This window comes from Mustela lutreola, chromosome 1 (genome assembly GCF_030435805.1).
Source record: "Mustela lutreola isolate mMusLut2 chromosome 1, mMusLut2.pri, whole genome shotgun sequence".
Taxonomy (NCBI): Eukaryota; Metazoa; Chordata; class Mammalia; order Carnivora; family Mustelidae; genus Mustela; species Mustela lutreola.
In genome coordinates, this window is record NC_081290.1 from 73,830,621 (window position 1) to 73,847,623 (window position 17,003).

The following is a 17,003-nucleotide window of genomic DNA, read 5'->3' on the forward strand; positions in this document are numbered from 1 at the left end:
TATATCATTTATAAATATTTTTCCTGTTCCAAAGGTTATCTTTTAGTTTTGTTGATTGTTTCCCAGATATCCCTGAGATCCTTGCCTTCACCCTGTCTGTGTCCTGGCCATGTGCTTGCCTGCTAGTGCAGTGTAGCCAAGCTAGTTGAGTTTCAAAACTCCAAACTTCAGGTTCCTGATGTGGCTTGGACCCACACTGGTTCTTAGAGGGAGGGTCTTGCTGAGCTGGGGTGTGTTTGTCCCAGATGGGCAGTTGTACCAATGTGCAGGAGCTTGTAGTTCAGAGTAAAACACAGCAAAGGCCAGCATCCAGTTTATCTGTTCTCAGCAGATGTCTCTTCCCCTATACTGAGGAACAGGAAAGCATAAATGGCACCCTCTGGCTCCTTTGTTCCCTGAGAGACAATGGACAATGTCACCTCTCCTGGATGCACTCCAAGAAGGGGGAAATATCTCTCCCAGTGCATCTAATGGGATTCTCAGATCATGCTGGCCTCTGCCCTCCTTCTCCATAGGTGTACCACAGTTCCTTCCAGGCTTCACACTGCCCATGGTATGGACTTCTAAAACTTCAGTCTTTGCACTCCACTGGTTGTAAAGACTCACAACAATTTGCCTTTCTCATTTTCCCAGTCAATGGATTTGGGGTAGTATTTTTCTTGTCAGATCCCCTGTGCACTGCTTCATCTATCCCTTTTTGTCTCCCTTCCTCTCATCTTTTTGTGATCAGGTCGTCTACCTTTCCTCCATAGTACTCAGATTTTCTCCCCCCAAAATCATATCTTCACATATCCTACTTTCCACAATGTAACCTCTTCTCTTCCTCTAGTTGTGTGGTTTGTTCTCTTAGTCCTTAGATCTGTTTCCCTGGTGTTCAGAATTATTTGATATTTATCTAGCTATGTTTGAGAAACAAGGCAAGCATAGGGTCCTCCTACTATGCCATCTTAACTACTATAAAAGTCTGATGAACAAAATCAACTGAGGAAGTGGAGACATATTCCATGTTCTTGGATAGGAAGATTCAATGTAAAGATGTCAGTCCTACACAATTTGATCTGCAAATTCAATGTAATCTCAATCAAAATCTAGTTACTTGGGATGCCTGGGTGGCTCAGTTGGTTGGACGACTGCCTTCGGCTCAGGTCATGGTCCCGGAGTCCTGGGATCGAGTCCCACATCAGGCTCCCAGCTCTGCGGGGAGTCTGCTTCTCTCTCTGACCTTCTCCTCGTTCATGTTCTCTCTCGCTGTCTCTCTCTCAAATAAATAAATAAAATCTTAAAAAAAAAATCTAGTTACTTTGTGGAAATTGACAAACTGTCTCCAAAGTTTATATGAAGAGGCAAAAGACCCACAATATCCAACACAGTATTGAAGGAGACGAAAGTTTGAGGGCTAATGGTTCCTGACTTCAAGACATGCTACAAAAGTAAAATTACCAAGTCAGTGTGGTATTGGCAAAAAATAAGCAAATAGATCAATGAAACCCAAAACAGGACCTAGAAATTAAACCACAAAAATATAGACAAGTGATCTTTGACAAATGAGCAAAAGCAATACAATGGGACAAAGATAGTCTCTTCAAGAAAGAATGTTAGAACAACTAGACATTTATATGCAAAAACAGAAACAAAAATAATTTAGACAGAGACTTCATTCCCTTCACAAATATTAACTCAAAACGGATCACAGACCTAAACATAAAGTGCACAACTATAAAACTGCCAGAAGCTATCATAGAAGAAAACTTAGATGACCTTGGCTAATGACTTTTTAGATTCAATGCCAAAAGCACAATGCATAAAATAAAAATGTATGTTAGACTTCATTACAGTTAAAAACTTCTGCTCTGTGAAAAATAATGCCAAGAGAATAAAGATGCTATACAGAATGGAAGAAAAAATTTTCAAAAGATATATCTGATAGAGGGCATTTATTTAAAATTCATAAATAATTCAAAACTGAACAATAAAACAATATTACTCAAAATGGACCATATCCTTAACACCTCAACAAAGATACCACAATAAAGAAGTTATACAGATGGCCAATAGCATATGAAAAGATGTTCTATATCATATGTCTCCTGGGAAATGCAAATTAAAACAATGAGATGCCGTTACATATCTATTAGAACGGCCAAAATCTGGAACACTGACAATACCTTATACTGGTAAAGATGTGGCACTATAGGAACTCTCATTCATTGCTGGAGGGAATGCAAAATGGTACAGCTACTTTGCAAGACAATTTGGTAGTTTCTTTTTTTTTTCCTTTTTCAAAAATTTTATTTATTTATTTGTTGGGGAGGGGCAGCGAGAGGAGGATAGCCAGTCCCAAGCAGATTCCACTATAAGCATGGAGCTTGATCTCACTACCTTGAGATCATGACCTAAACCAAAACGAAGAGTAAGACACTTAAACACCCCTAGTGATTTCTTATAAAACTAATCATACTATGCCACCCAGATGACTTGCTTCTTGGCATTTACTCAGAGGAGTGGAAAACTTGGGTCCTTACAAAAAACTGAATATGTATGTTTATAGCAGCTTTATTCATAATTGCCAAAACTTGAAAGAAACAAATGTGTCCTACAAGTGAATGGATTAATAAATTGTGTTATATCCAGAAAATGGAATATTACTCAGCACTAAAAAGAAATAAACTATCAAACCATAAAAGGTTATAGAGGAAATTTAAATGCATATTATTAAGTGAAAGAAACCTTTCTGAAAAGACTACATAATATATAACTCTAACTCTAAGACATTTCCAGAAAAGATAAAGCTATGAAAATAACAAAAAGATCACTGGTTGCTAGGGATTGATGGGTTGGTTGGGAGTGAGGAATAAGTGGAACACAGAGAATTTTTAGGGCAGTGAAAATACTCTGTATGATATCAGCAGAATGGGATCAATATCATTTATACATGTATCCAAACCCATAAAATTCACAAAATCGAGAGTGAACCGTAGTGTAAACTATACACTTAGGGTGATTGTGATGTGTGCACGCAGGTTTGTTGGTTGTAACAAATGTCCTACTCTCATGATGTGGATGATTCAGGACACTATGCTTGTATTAGGGAAATCTTTTTACTTAACCCTCAATTTTGCTATAAATCTAAACTGCTTTAAAAGTCTTAATAATTACGAAAAATAAATCGCAAGTCCTGCTCACAGTAGTGGAGACAGTGGAAAGTGGGCATCATAGCAGCCACCTTAGGGTTTTTGGGAACAATATGTGCCTTTCTGTCCTGTGATATAGTAGGATAATGTCATGCTTTGTTTTCTTTTCAAATAATACTTCTCAAAATTTCCCACATCCTTTAGTGCATCCTTTTCTTTTTCATGGAAAATCACACTTTCAGAAATGTGCACAAATGTATACATTTCATTTTCTTTTTTTTAGAAACTTACAGTAGTGTAAACTTAATATAGTCAAATGTAAAACTGACTTTGACTTGAAGTCAAAGAAAAATATCATACCCTATTTTAGTAATATAATTTTACAACAAAAGCAAGCAAAATTTTAATTTTTCCTTGTATGAAATTTATGGATGGAATAAAATTTTCCAAAATTTACATTTTCATTGTCTCCCAAATATGCATAAACAAAGTCTAGTTTGTGTTTTTAAAATATATTTATGTTTTCTGTGGTCTCATTAAAATCCTCATAGAAATGAAATAATTTGAAACTAAATATTTTTCAAGTAAAAGTATCTGAGATCTAGGGAAAACATTTTTTGGTTGTATGATTTAATACATCACTTTACATGTTCCAGAAAGCATGACATTTGGTAATGTATGGCAGAATAAGCTGTATACTTGTATTAGTTTTCTATGGCTACCAAAGCAACTATTGTAAACTGAATGGCCTAAAGGAACAGAAATTTATTTTCTCACAGTTCTGGAGGATAGAAGTTGAAGATGAAGGTATTGGCAGCAGCATGGTCCCTCTGAAAGCTCTAGGGAATAATGCTTCCATGCAGTTTCCTAGTTTCTGTTGGTAGCTGACAATCTTTCATTTTCCTCTACTTATAAATGCATAATTCTAATCTCTGCCTCTGCCATCACATGATGTGCTCCTTGTGTCTGTGCATCTCTGTATGGCTTTCTTATAAGGACAACAGTCATGAGATTTAGGGCATATTCTCTAATCCCGTATGCCTAATTTCAAGATAATCCGATTACATCTGCAAAGACCTAATTTCCAAACAGGTTCATATTTTGAGATTCTTGAAATATAGGAATGGGGGGGATACTAGTCACCCAAAACAATACTAAACATAACAAACATCTGTTTTCAAAATCCCTTTGGTTGTTTGCCATAGGACATTTTAGTTGCAATCTTTGAGTCAGGAAATGAACTATATCCAATTTTAGGAAGCAATAAAAAGAATAGTATAATAATGCAGTTTCATTTATGTGATATATCCAAGCTAATCTGCCACTTTTTTTCCCCCTGAATATTGATATCTCTTTGGGAATCAAAACTTTTCATTTATTAAAAGAAATACTTGACTGTATCATTAGAGACTTGTGAGAGTCAGTGTATATTGGTGATTTCTTATTCCTTTCTTTACCATGCCAATTTCAAACTGCTCTTTTTGTATATTGTACAGTATGCTATGCCTTTGTCCTAATGCCATTGTGTACATCCTTCCATTGATAATAAAATAACCCAGTTATTGACCTTTTTTGTTAGTGATAACTGAGTCTTGACAGTGTTGAAATTGTAATAATCTTCATTTCTTTTTTTTAAAAGATTTTATTTATTTATTTGACAGAGAGAGCGAGATCACAAGTAGGCAGAGAGGCAGTCAGAGAGAGGGAGAAACAGGCTCCCTGCTGAGCAGAAAGCCCAATATGGGACTCAATCCCTGGATCCTGAGATCATGGCTTGAGCTGAAGGTAGCGGCTTAACGCACTGAGCCACTCAGGTGCCCAATCCTCATTTTCATTATGTAAACTCTTAGAAAACATTGCTCTAATATTCATGGTATCTTAAAGAAACTAGAATTACTGCATTACAAGGCACAAAAGTTAATCCACGAAGAATCACAACACACTTAAACTGCATCACTTAGAATGATGCAGTAATGGTTGATTCACTATTGTGAACAGTAAATCATGGTTACCAATATCAACAGTTTGGTAGAAAGAGTGACTCTGACTATGGAAGGTGTATAATCTATGTCATATCTGTTTGATATTAAAAATAGTGTTGCTTTCAGTCCTTATATTTGGCTCATTATAATAGGTTTTCATGCTATTTCCCAACCATCTACATTGGCTACTGAAATCTTTTGCAGCCTAAGTTTCCTGGGATTCAGGACTTTTAATATTAAACTTATAGTCTAGACAAATCAAGACAATTGATCATCCTTCCTAGGGCCTCAACATTCAAATGGTATTGCATCATCGTGCTGACTAGAGACTGAGTCAAAAGCAGCAACTTCTGTGATCTTGGACTAGAATTGAGTCTACTAACAATATATAACCTTTGAATGACAGTGGGTTATTTTCTGGCTTTATTAAAACTACTTTTGTTAATGTAACAAAAAATATTTTGAAATAATGCTTATCATGTCATGAACTATACCATGACAGCACTCCATTAGAAAATGAAATGTGAAGAAGAATTCTCTTATTAAACAGGTATATCATATTTAGGATATTGTTACAAGCACTACACACAGTAATACTTACTGCATTTATGAAGAGGTGACTGCATGACTTTGGGTTCTACATTAGATACCTCTGAGGAGTTACCTAACTCCAAATCTAAATAATCCCTTCCCTATGATCAGTATCTGAGGGTGCTAAATAAGAGTATGATTTAAAGACCATAGTTCAAGGGTGGGTTGGCAAGAATTAATTTGGAAAAGAGCTTCATTGTTGCAGTTGACAGCTGTACCTTAATTGAAAAAGGAAAAACCAAATCGACTCAACAGGAAGATTTAGGGGCACCTGGGTGGCTCAGTGGATTAAAGCCTCTGCCTTCGGCTTAGGTCATGATCCCAGAATCCTGGGATTGAACACCGAATCAGGCTCTCTGCTCAGTGGGAAGCTTGCTTCCTCTTCTCTCTCTGCCTGCCTCTCTGCCTACTTGTGATCTCTCTCTCTCTCTGTCAAATAAATAAATAAAATCTTAAGAAAAATAAAATAAAAATGTTTTTAAAAATAAGTAGTTTTAACAACAATATTCCTAGTGGCATCCTGAAGCACTAGATGATAATAATAATGAGATGGTATGGATTTTAGTAATACCTGGGTGGTAGTCAACAGATTAACCGTATGGTTTAAAATAGGTCCTAAATAAGTAGAAAATTAAATTTCAATTTGGGTTGACACATTATAAAACATGGTGGGCTTAAAGGGAGAAAAGCAAAGGAATATATTGATAACCTCAAAAGAACCCCTTTTCTGACTTCAGAAGGGGACTGAAATCAGTAAGTGGATACCCTTATTTATTGCCTTATTTATTTTTTCAAAGAATTCTCTCCTGTATATGAAATGATTGTCATGAAGATATTTAATCATTGAAATAATAGGGAGAGAAAAAAAAACTCACTGATTTAAGCCACCACAAATCCTGAAATGTAATAATTTTTCAAACAGAAACAGAAAAAGCTAAGCACGGCTATAGGCTACCTATTGAGAGTGTCTTAGATCAGGCTGCTATAACAAAATAGACAGGGCAGCTTAAATAACAGATGTCTATTCCCCCACAGTTCTGGAGTCACAGAACCCCAAGATCAAAGGGCTTGTAAATTAGTTTCCTGGTAAGATCCTCTTTCTGGCTTGCAGTAGCTTCCCTCTTCCTCTATCCTTGCATGGCAGCAAGTAAAGCCTCTGGTGTCTCTTCTTCTTCTTTTCTTAATATTTTATTTATTTATTTTAGAGGCACATGAGCTGGGGAAGGGGCAGAGGGAGAGAATCTCAACCAGACTCCATGCTGAGTGTGGAGCCTGATACAGGGCTCAGTCCCACAATCCTGAGATCACGATGTAAGCCAAAACCAAGAGTCAGACACTTAACCAACTGAGCCATACAACTACCCCTCTCCTTTTTGTAGTACTAATCCATCCATGAGAGCTCCACCCTTATAACCTTATCCAAAGCTAATTATTTATGAAATGACTTACCTCTAAATATAATCACATGAGGGTTACGGGTTCAATATATAAATCTGGGGAAATGAGGGTTGGGACACAAACATTTAGTTCATAATAGAGATTCAAAATTGGTCCATTGCTGGCCTATTACCCATGGCTCCAGGTGGTAAGAATAGGTCTTTCCAAGGATATACACTGATTCAGATTTGGATTTGCATACCCAGGAACTGAAGCAAGTGTTCCAAATACTACTATAGGTCTGGAGCCAAAATTTTTCAATCTGGATTCCCTATTAATATGTCACCTAATCAAAGAATCTTTTTTTACTATACACCATACAAGAATGGGCTAAGAAGCATCATATAACCTGGATTTATCATATACTTTATTATCTACCAAAATAGTGGACTGACTGAGAATTGCAGTGGGTAATTGATACACCCTTTTACTAAATTAGTAAGTGGAGGAGAGATGAGGAGCTGAAGGAGTGACTTGCGTGGCTGAATAAATGTTTTAATTTGTACAGAAATATGATAATTATCTGGAATAAGTTTTTGAGGTATTATAAGAAAGATATGGAAAAGGGGTGGGGATGACTCAAGACCTTACATAAACTTCTTCTTTACTACTAAAATTTTAATTTTCTCTCTGCCTGCCCCTATACTGTTGAGATCTAAACTGCATATAAAATTCCAGAGGAGGGTTCAATTGCTAAACACGCTAAACAAAAATAACAAATGATACATAAGAAGGCAAAAATATAATCAGAGATCGTCAGGGTTATTTAAAAGGGGTGTAACTGTAACAAAAGTTTTGAAAATATATATGTACACATATCATACTCTTAGATGCAAACATTAAACATATATATATGTATATACATATATATGTATATATTTCCTAAGTTAAATATATAAATTTAAACAAATCCAAGAACAGTTTCAAGAGGACATTTTTAAAACTTAATGGAATATTTACAAAATATGGAAAAAGAAGATACGATCACAGAACAGTTTGAAAGAAAAGATGGGACTGCTGGGCCATTTTCCTTTCAGAAACTAAATTTTCATGTGCCTGGGTGGCTCAATTTGTTGAGCATCTGCCTTCAGCTCAGGTCATGATTGTAGGGTCCTGGGATGGAGTCCTGCATTGCGGGGTGGAGGGGGAGTTCCCTGCTTAGCTGGGAGCCAGCTTCTTCCTCACCACCCCCACTTGTACTCTCTCTCTCTCAAAACTAAATAAATAATCTTTTTAAAAACCCTAAACTTTAAAACTAAACTCTTTTAAATCAAAAATACTTAAAATTCTCTTTTGTGGAGGCAAACAAAAAAATGGAGAACTCAGAACATAATGTTAGGATTTAAGATATTAAGATATTAAGATCCAACTTAATATCTCTTGATTATGTACACTCTCAACAGAATTTAGTGTATAATGTTATCTGATAAAGTTTTATTTTAATTACAGTGATTTGGGGGGAATACTGAATTTCATACATCTCATATCACTTGTTCTCATTATAATGTGCTTTGGTATCAACTCAGACACTTGTAAAAATATACTCCCTAAAATTTCATGACTAGAGACTGCTTCATCTGTATAACAAATCACATGTTTCTGAGAGCATGGGGTTATGATTTCTGCATGGACAAATGCTGTTCTATATCACACTCCAAACTAAAAATCACAGGAATAAGAGGAGATATATAGGATATAATTATGTGAGAAAAATAACAGAGTTGACAACTTTAGTAACTTTGAAACTTAGAAAAATTTACAGTGGAAAATACTGATGTATTATAATGTATACAAACAAAAATTGCAGTGAATTCAGTGAAAATAACAAAACTCAAATAAAAAATAGAATAGAAAGTATTTTTTCTATCAATAGGTGACTAAGTGTTGCCATAGTATTATATCACTGTAATTTATAAGAAAGTGATCAAACTATTAATACCTCAAGTGGAAAAAAACTAACAATTGAGTTAAATAGATGAAATCCAAATTAAAAAAAAACTGTTCTCTCTGATAAAGAATTGCAAATTAAAGAAATTTTGAGATCTATTTTACATCCATAAAATAAAAAATTAAAACTAAATTAAAATTTTGTCAAAGAAAAACTATTTATTAACTGTTACAGAAACCTGATGAAATATTTTATAAACTTATGGACATTCTTAAGAAAATATATAATAAAATTATAGGTAATTTAAAATATAATGATGACATCTAAAATATAAACAAACAAACAAACAAAAAACAAGTGAGACTATATCAAACTAAAAAGCTTCTGCACAGCCATATAGTCAACAAAATGAAAAGACAACCAATGGAGAGGAAAAAAAAATTTGCAAATCATATATCTGATCAGAGGTTAAAACAAAAAGTATATAAAGAAATCATACTACTCAATGGAAAAAAAAGCTAAAAATAGACAAAAGACCAAGATAGGTATTTTCCCTAAAGATAGACACAAATGAACAATAGCTACATGAAAAGGTACTCAACGTCACTAATCATAAGGGAAATGCAAGTCAAAACCACAATGGACTATCACCTCACACGTATTAGAATGGCTATTATCAAAAAGACAAGGAATAATAAATATTGGTAAAGATTTGGGGAAAAAAAGGAGACCTTTGGGTACCATTAATGGGACTGTAAAATAGTATCATCACTATGGAAAACAGTATGCAGTACCTTCAAAAAACTAAAAAACAAAAAAACAAAAAACTACCATGTAATCAAGCAATTCCACTTCTGGATATATATCAAACAAACAAACAAAAAACACTGACTCAAAGAGATATATGCACCCCCATGTTCAATGAAGTATTATTTACAATAGGCAAGACATGGAAATAACCTAACTGTTCATCAATAAATGCATGGATAGAGAAGCGGTGGTATTTATAAATACTGGAATATTAATTAGCTATAAAAAGAAAATTCTACCATTTGCCACAATGGGGATGGACCCGGAGGGCATTAGGCTGAGTACAATGTCAGTCAGAGAAAGACATATCTCAGTTATACATGGAATGATCTCACTTTTATGTGCAATCTAAAAACCAAACAAACTCATAGAAAAAGATATCAGACTTCTGCTTACCAGACGTAAGGGGTGGAAGATGGAGAAATTGGATGAAGATAATAAAAAGGTATAAAATTTCAGTTATAAGATAAATAAGCATTGAGAATGTACAACATGACTATAGTGAACACAGCTACATGGATATTTGAAAGTTGAAAGAGTAACCCTGACTTCTTATTACACAGGAAAAAACCTTTTCTTTCTTCCTTTACCCTTTGTTTTTGTTTTTCTTTATCTGTATAAGATGATGGGTGTTAACCAAACTTGTTCTGGTAATCATTTAACAATATATTTAAGTCAAGTCATTATGCCATATACCTTAAACTTATATAATACTCAATGTCAATTATATATGTACAAAACTGGAAGAAAGTGAAAAACATAAATAAATAAATCAATGGAAAAATAACTGGCAAAACATAAAAAAAAATGATAAAATTTTACATGGTATGTTATTTCAATAACATACTATGTACATGATAGAGATAATCCACAAAAATTACCACAGGCTTGCTGTAATTGTGGAATTATCTAGTTCTAACTTTTTAATATTATCTTTTCAACAAAAACAAATTTAAAAAGAAGTTATCATATAGTAAATCTCCTCTAATTTTGAATTTAGAGCACTTTAGCCATGTTTTATGTTACTTGATTATATTTGGCTACTTTATTAGTATAAAATTTAGTTCTTCACTCATTGCACAAATATATATTGAATATCTGCTACATTGCAGGGATTATTCTAGGCACTCTGTGAGGAAAAACAGAAAACAATCAAACAAAAATATAATACTTCCCCTCAAGTAACTGATATTCTAGTAGAGGAGATGACAAATATTATTACTATTTATTAGGTATTTTAGAAATTGGTACTGTGGGAAAACTAAGGCAGGGAAAGAGGAATGAAAAAAGTTGATGGTGTGGGAGAGACAGCAATTTTAAATAGAGAGGTAAATGTAGAACCCAACGAGAGAGAGAGTTTAAACAAAACTGCAAGAGACAACACAGCAAGCATGTGGGAAAACATTCTATGCACAAGCAGCAAGCAATTCAGAGACTGAGCAGGAGAATGGTGGGAATATTAAAGAAATAATAGTAGGAAAGCCAACACATTTGTAGCAAAGGAACAGGGCAAGTTTTATAAAGATGAAAGTGATAGGAGATGAGAGTGAGGGATAAAACTTATCAGTAGTTTAATATCTTTCTCCATTCATCTAATTGAAATCAATTTGCGGGAAGTATATAGGGAAGGCACAAAATACTCTTTACCCCTTCCTTTCTTCCATGGGTCTTCAGGTTCTCTAAAGCAAAAGCATGATTGGGACGCCTGGGTGGCTCAGTTGGTTAGGCCGCTGCCTTCGGCTCAGGTCATGATCCAGGATCCTGGAATCAAGTCCCTTGTGGGGTTCCTTGCTCAGCAGAGAGCCTGCTTCTCTCTCTGCCTCTGCCTGCTTGTGCTTTCTCTCTCTCTCTCTCTCTCTCTCTGACAAATAAATAAAAACATAAAATCTTAAAAAAAAAAAAAAGCAAGAGTGTGATAAATACTTATTTAAGAAAGAGGCCCAATTGTTATGGTTTATGTTTGAGAAAATAATAGCAATATATATCTAACGTAATATGGACAATAACTATGCTACATATATGCTTGATTTTGCAAATACTATGTTAAAATAAAAGTCGTACACAATTTCACCTTAAATCTGCAATTAGGTGATTATTTTCTTTTGCTACCATAATTTATTTTGCATATTTATGCATTCAGGTGCACATTTAAAAATCTTTGATCCAATGCAAAATGAAATATATAATGTAAATACTTACCTAAAAAAAAATACAAAGTTGTTCCAAAGTGTTATAGTAATAGATATTAGACAAAGAAAGCATACATCCTAAATAGAAGAGCCATTTGCACAATAAAAATGTCATTCAAGATGAGGGAGACTAAAAGGACAACTCCATTAAGGACAAAACAAGTCATAGCACTAGCACAAGGGAATTATGTATGTGTGGCATTTTCTACAGACATTTTTTAATACTAAGCAGAAATCTATCATATCCACATCTTACTATTCCTTCCATTCTGCAGGAAAACATAATGGATTATACCTTAAATATTCTATTTCTTTGTAATACACATCAATACAAAGGTCACAGCAGATTTTAGAGATATTTGCAGTGAGTCCCTGATAGAAAACACTCAATGAAAAAAAAAAGATTATATTTTTGTAATTATAGTTAATGTTAACATTTAATAATCCTCATTTATATTTTAAAATCAAGAGGATATTTTCTTAGTGTAGTCCCTTTTATTAATTGATGTTAAATTCAAATGATTTGGGTGAATATTTGCATGGATAGATATGTCAATGTTTGTTTTTGGTTTTGTTTTTTGTTTACATATGTATCCTACCTATAGTGTGTGATACACTTAAGAGATCTCTGAAAAGCAAAAGCACCTCAAGAAAAGGTGGATATAAAGTTAACAGATGGAAATTATGAGACAAATATAAAACATGGAGGGAAAGAATAAAAAAGGAAAAGAGTAAAGTAGAGCTTTAGAATGAACTCAAATTTAAGTTGATACCATCTTTAAATAAACTGTTAGAAGTTGCTTTATGTAAGCCTCATGATAACCACAAAGCAAAAACCGATAGTAGATACACAAAAGATAAAGAAATTTAATTTTGCCACTAAAGAAAATCATTAAGTCACAAAGGATGAGAGCAAGGAAAAAAGAATGGAACAGAGGAACTACAAAATAGACTGAAAACAAATAATGAAATGGCAATAAGTACACTGTCAATAATCACTTCAAAAGGAAATAGACTAAATTCTCTAATCCAAAGATATATACAGTGGTATATGCTGCCTGTTTAAGAGATCGCTTTAGACATAAGACACAAACTGACAAATTTTTACCAGACTCTCTTAAATTTTTATTTATTTATTTGACAGAGAGAGCAGAAGAAGGGGGAGTGGCAGGCAGAAGGAGAGGGAAAAGCAGGCCCCCCACTAAGCAGGTAGCCCCACATGGGGCTCCATCCCAGGACCCTGGGATCATGACCTGAGCAGAAGCTTAACTGATTGAGCCACCAAGGCACCCCTGAACAGACAATTTTCTGAAGGAGATATACAGATGGCTAAAGTATATGGAAGGGTATTCTATATTACTAATCATCAGGGAAACACAAATTAAAACCACAATGAGATATCACCTCACACCTGTCATGTCTATTATCAAAAAGACAAGAGATAACAAGTATTGGTGAAGTGTTGGAAAAGGAACCCTTGTTCTCTGTTGATGGGTAGGTAAATTCTTGCAGCTGCCATGGAAGCAGTATAAACTTTATTCAAAAAATTAAAAATAGAACTATCATATGATCCAGCCATTTTGCTTCTGGGTATTTATCTGAAAGAAACAACATCAGTACCTCAAAAAAATATATGCGCCCTATGTTCGTTGCCACCTTATTTATAACTGCCAAGACATGAAAACAACCTCAGTTTCCACTGAGGGATAAATAAGGAAGATGTGACATATGTTATATATACAGTGGAATATCATTTAGCCACAAAAAGGAGAGAGGTCCTGCCATTTGCAACAACTGGATAAACCTTATGGCCAAAGACAAATATAAGCTCACTTAAGTGTGGAATCTAAAACAAACAAACAAACAAAAAACAACTCAGAACTCATAGAAACAGAGAACAGATACGTGTTTGCCAGAGTCAAGGTCAGTTGGGAAAGGGGTGGAAAAGAGGTGAGGATGGTCAAAAGTAATAAACTTCCAGTTTTAAGATGAAAAAGTGCTGGAGATATAATTTACAACATGGTGACTACCGTTAACAATATCGCATCGTACATTTGAATGTTGTTAAGAGAAATTCTCATCAGAAGAACAAAAATTAGGGGCACCTGGGTGGTTCAGTGGGTTAAAGCCTCTGCCTTCAGCTCAAGTCATGATGCCAGCATCCTGGGATCGAGCCCCATATTGGGCCCCCTGGTCGGTGGGAAGCCTGCTTCTCCCTCTCCCACTCCCCCTGCTTGTATTCCTTCTCTTGCTGTGTCTCTCTCTGTCAAATAAATAAATAAAATCATAAAAAAAAAAAGGAAGAACAAAAATTATAACTATGTATGGTGATGGATTTTAACTAAATTTATTATGGTAATCTTTTGCAATATATACATATCAAATCATTATGCTGTATACCTAAAACTAATTTAATTTTATATAATTTACCTCAATTTAAAAATCTTTTAATTAAAAAAAAAACAGGCAAAATGGCTAATTTATAGAACTCAGGGAAATTACAAACCAAAGCAACAAGAAGGTTTAATTTCATACCCACCAGTTTTACAAAAATTTAGAAGTCTTATTAGAACAAGTGTTGGTGGGGCGCCTGGGTGGCTCAGTGGGTTAAGCCTCTGCCTTCGGCTCAGGTCATGATCCCAGGGGCCTGGGATCGAGTCCCGAATTGGGCTCTCTGCTCAGCAGGGAGCCTGCTTCTCCTCATCTCTCTCTCTGTCTGTCTCTCTGCCTATTTGTGATCTCTCTCTCTGTCAAATAAATAAATAAAATCTTTAAAAAAAAAAAAAAAAAGAACAAGTGTTGGTGAAAAATAGAAACTCTTCTTCACAGCTGGTGAGAATATGAGAAAATAAAAGAAAATGACTTAGATAACATTCATTCTTAAGTTAATATGCACCATTATTATCATAATTATATTAACTGTTCAATATCACATGTATTCAGTTTGTTATGTATGCAGATTAATGTTGAGCTTTCATGTATTTTATTATTTATTACCCATAGAAGTCATACAGGGTACCTACTATCAGAGAAAGCAAATTAGAAAGAAAAAATCACTCTAAGTTTTGATTTTTTCCATCAATAATTCTCATTGGTGACTATAATCTATTAAATTAAAAATGTATATGCATTGTAAAAAATATTAAAATTGAATTTTTCTGTTTAAAGGAAATTCTTTGATTATAAATTAAAAAGCATAATTAGGAGTAAGAAAATTAGGAAAAGATTTCACAGATACATGCAAACATAATAAAATTAGCATATTAATAACATAAAAACCACACATAGGTTAAAGCAGAAAGGAAGTAAAATCAATTATATCTATAAAAATCAGTCAAGGGATTCACAAAATAAAGGACTATAAAATATGATGTCATATGCATAAAATGTGGAGGTGGTAAAAGTTTAGTTCTTTTTAAATGGTTTGAAACTTAAGTAACCATCAACCTAATAGAGAGAGCTATATTCACAGACTGTTATATGTAAACCTAATGGTAACCACAAATCAAAACCCAGCAACAGATATGCAAAAAAATAATGAGGAAAAAATCTAAGACTATCACTAAAGAAAACCATCAAAACACATGGAAATTGAGCAAGAGAAGAAAGGAATACATAACTACAAAACAATCGTAAAGCAAGTGGCAAAATGACAAAAAGTACATACCTATCAATAATTACTTTGAATGTAAATGGATTAAATATTCCATATCAAAAGACGTAGGGTAACAGAACTGATTAAAAAAAAAAAAATCAACATCCATCTACATGGTGCCTATAAGAGACTCATCTCAGACCTAAAAACACATGCAAACCAAAAGAGAAGGAATGAAAGAGCATTATCATGCAAATGGATGTGAAAAGAAAGCCAGGCTAACAGTACTTATATCAGATAAAATAGACTTTAAAACAAAGATTGTAACAAGAGATAAAAACACTGTATAATAATACAGAGAACAATCTAACAAAAAGATATAATAATTTTAAATAAATGAAATAAGACAAAATCCCAAAAAATCAAATCAACAAAAAAACAGTAGAACAGATCGATGAGACCAGGAACTGGCTCTTTCCAAAAAGATCACAAAAATTGATAAACCTTTAGCCAGACTCATTAAAAAAAAAAAAGTGAGAGGACTCAAACAAAAATTAGAAATCAGCTTTGCGCAGTGGCAGTATCATAGCCAAAAGGTTTATCCGAGGCGCGATTATTGCTAATTGAAAAATTAGAAATGAAAGGAGAAATAAAAACTGACACCACAGAAATAGAAAGGATAATAAGAGAATATTTTTGAAAAATTAAATGCCAACAAATTGGACAACCTAGAAAAAATGGATACATTCCTACATATAATTTACTTAAACTGGATCAGGAAGAAATAGAAAATTTGAATAGACTGATCACCAGCAATGAAATTAAGTCAGTAATTAAAAAGCAACAATAATAATAACAACAAAAACAAACGAACCAAAAACCTCTCAACAAGCACAAGACCAGGACCAGATGGCTTCACAGGTAAATAGTAACAAACATTTAAAGAGGAGTTAATACCTATGCTCAAACTATTCTAAAAAATAGAAGTGGACAGAAAACTTCCAAAATCATTCCATGAGGCCAGAATTACCCTGATAACAAAGTAGATAGAGACACTACCAAAAAGAGAACTATAGGCCAATATCTCTGATTAACACAGATGCAAAAATCCTCAACAAAATACTAGCAAACCAATCCAACAATATATTAAATGATGAATTGGGATTTATTCCTGGGATGCAAGTGTTATTCAATATTCACAAATCATTTAAATATTTACAAGTCAGGGCTCCCTGGGTGGCTCAGTGGGTTGAGCCTCTGCCTTCACTCGGGTCATGATTTCAGGGTCCTGGGATCGAGCCCCAGGTCAGGCTCTCTGCTCAGCAGGTAGCCTGCTTCCCCCTCTCTTTCTATGCCTATCTCTCTGCCTATCTGTGATCT

General features: G+C 34.2%; 1 pseudogene; it reads left to right on the forward strand.

Annotated features, from left to right (window-relative positions):
- The first annotated feature begins 16,186 nt into the window (after window positions 1-16,186).
- Window positions 16,187-16,262, forward strand: LOC131822835 (U4 spliceosomal RNA; annotated as a pseudogene).
- The last annotated feature ends 741 nt before the right edge of the window (window positions 16,263-17,003 follow it).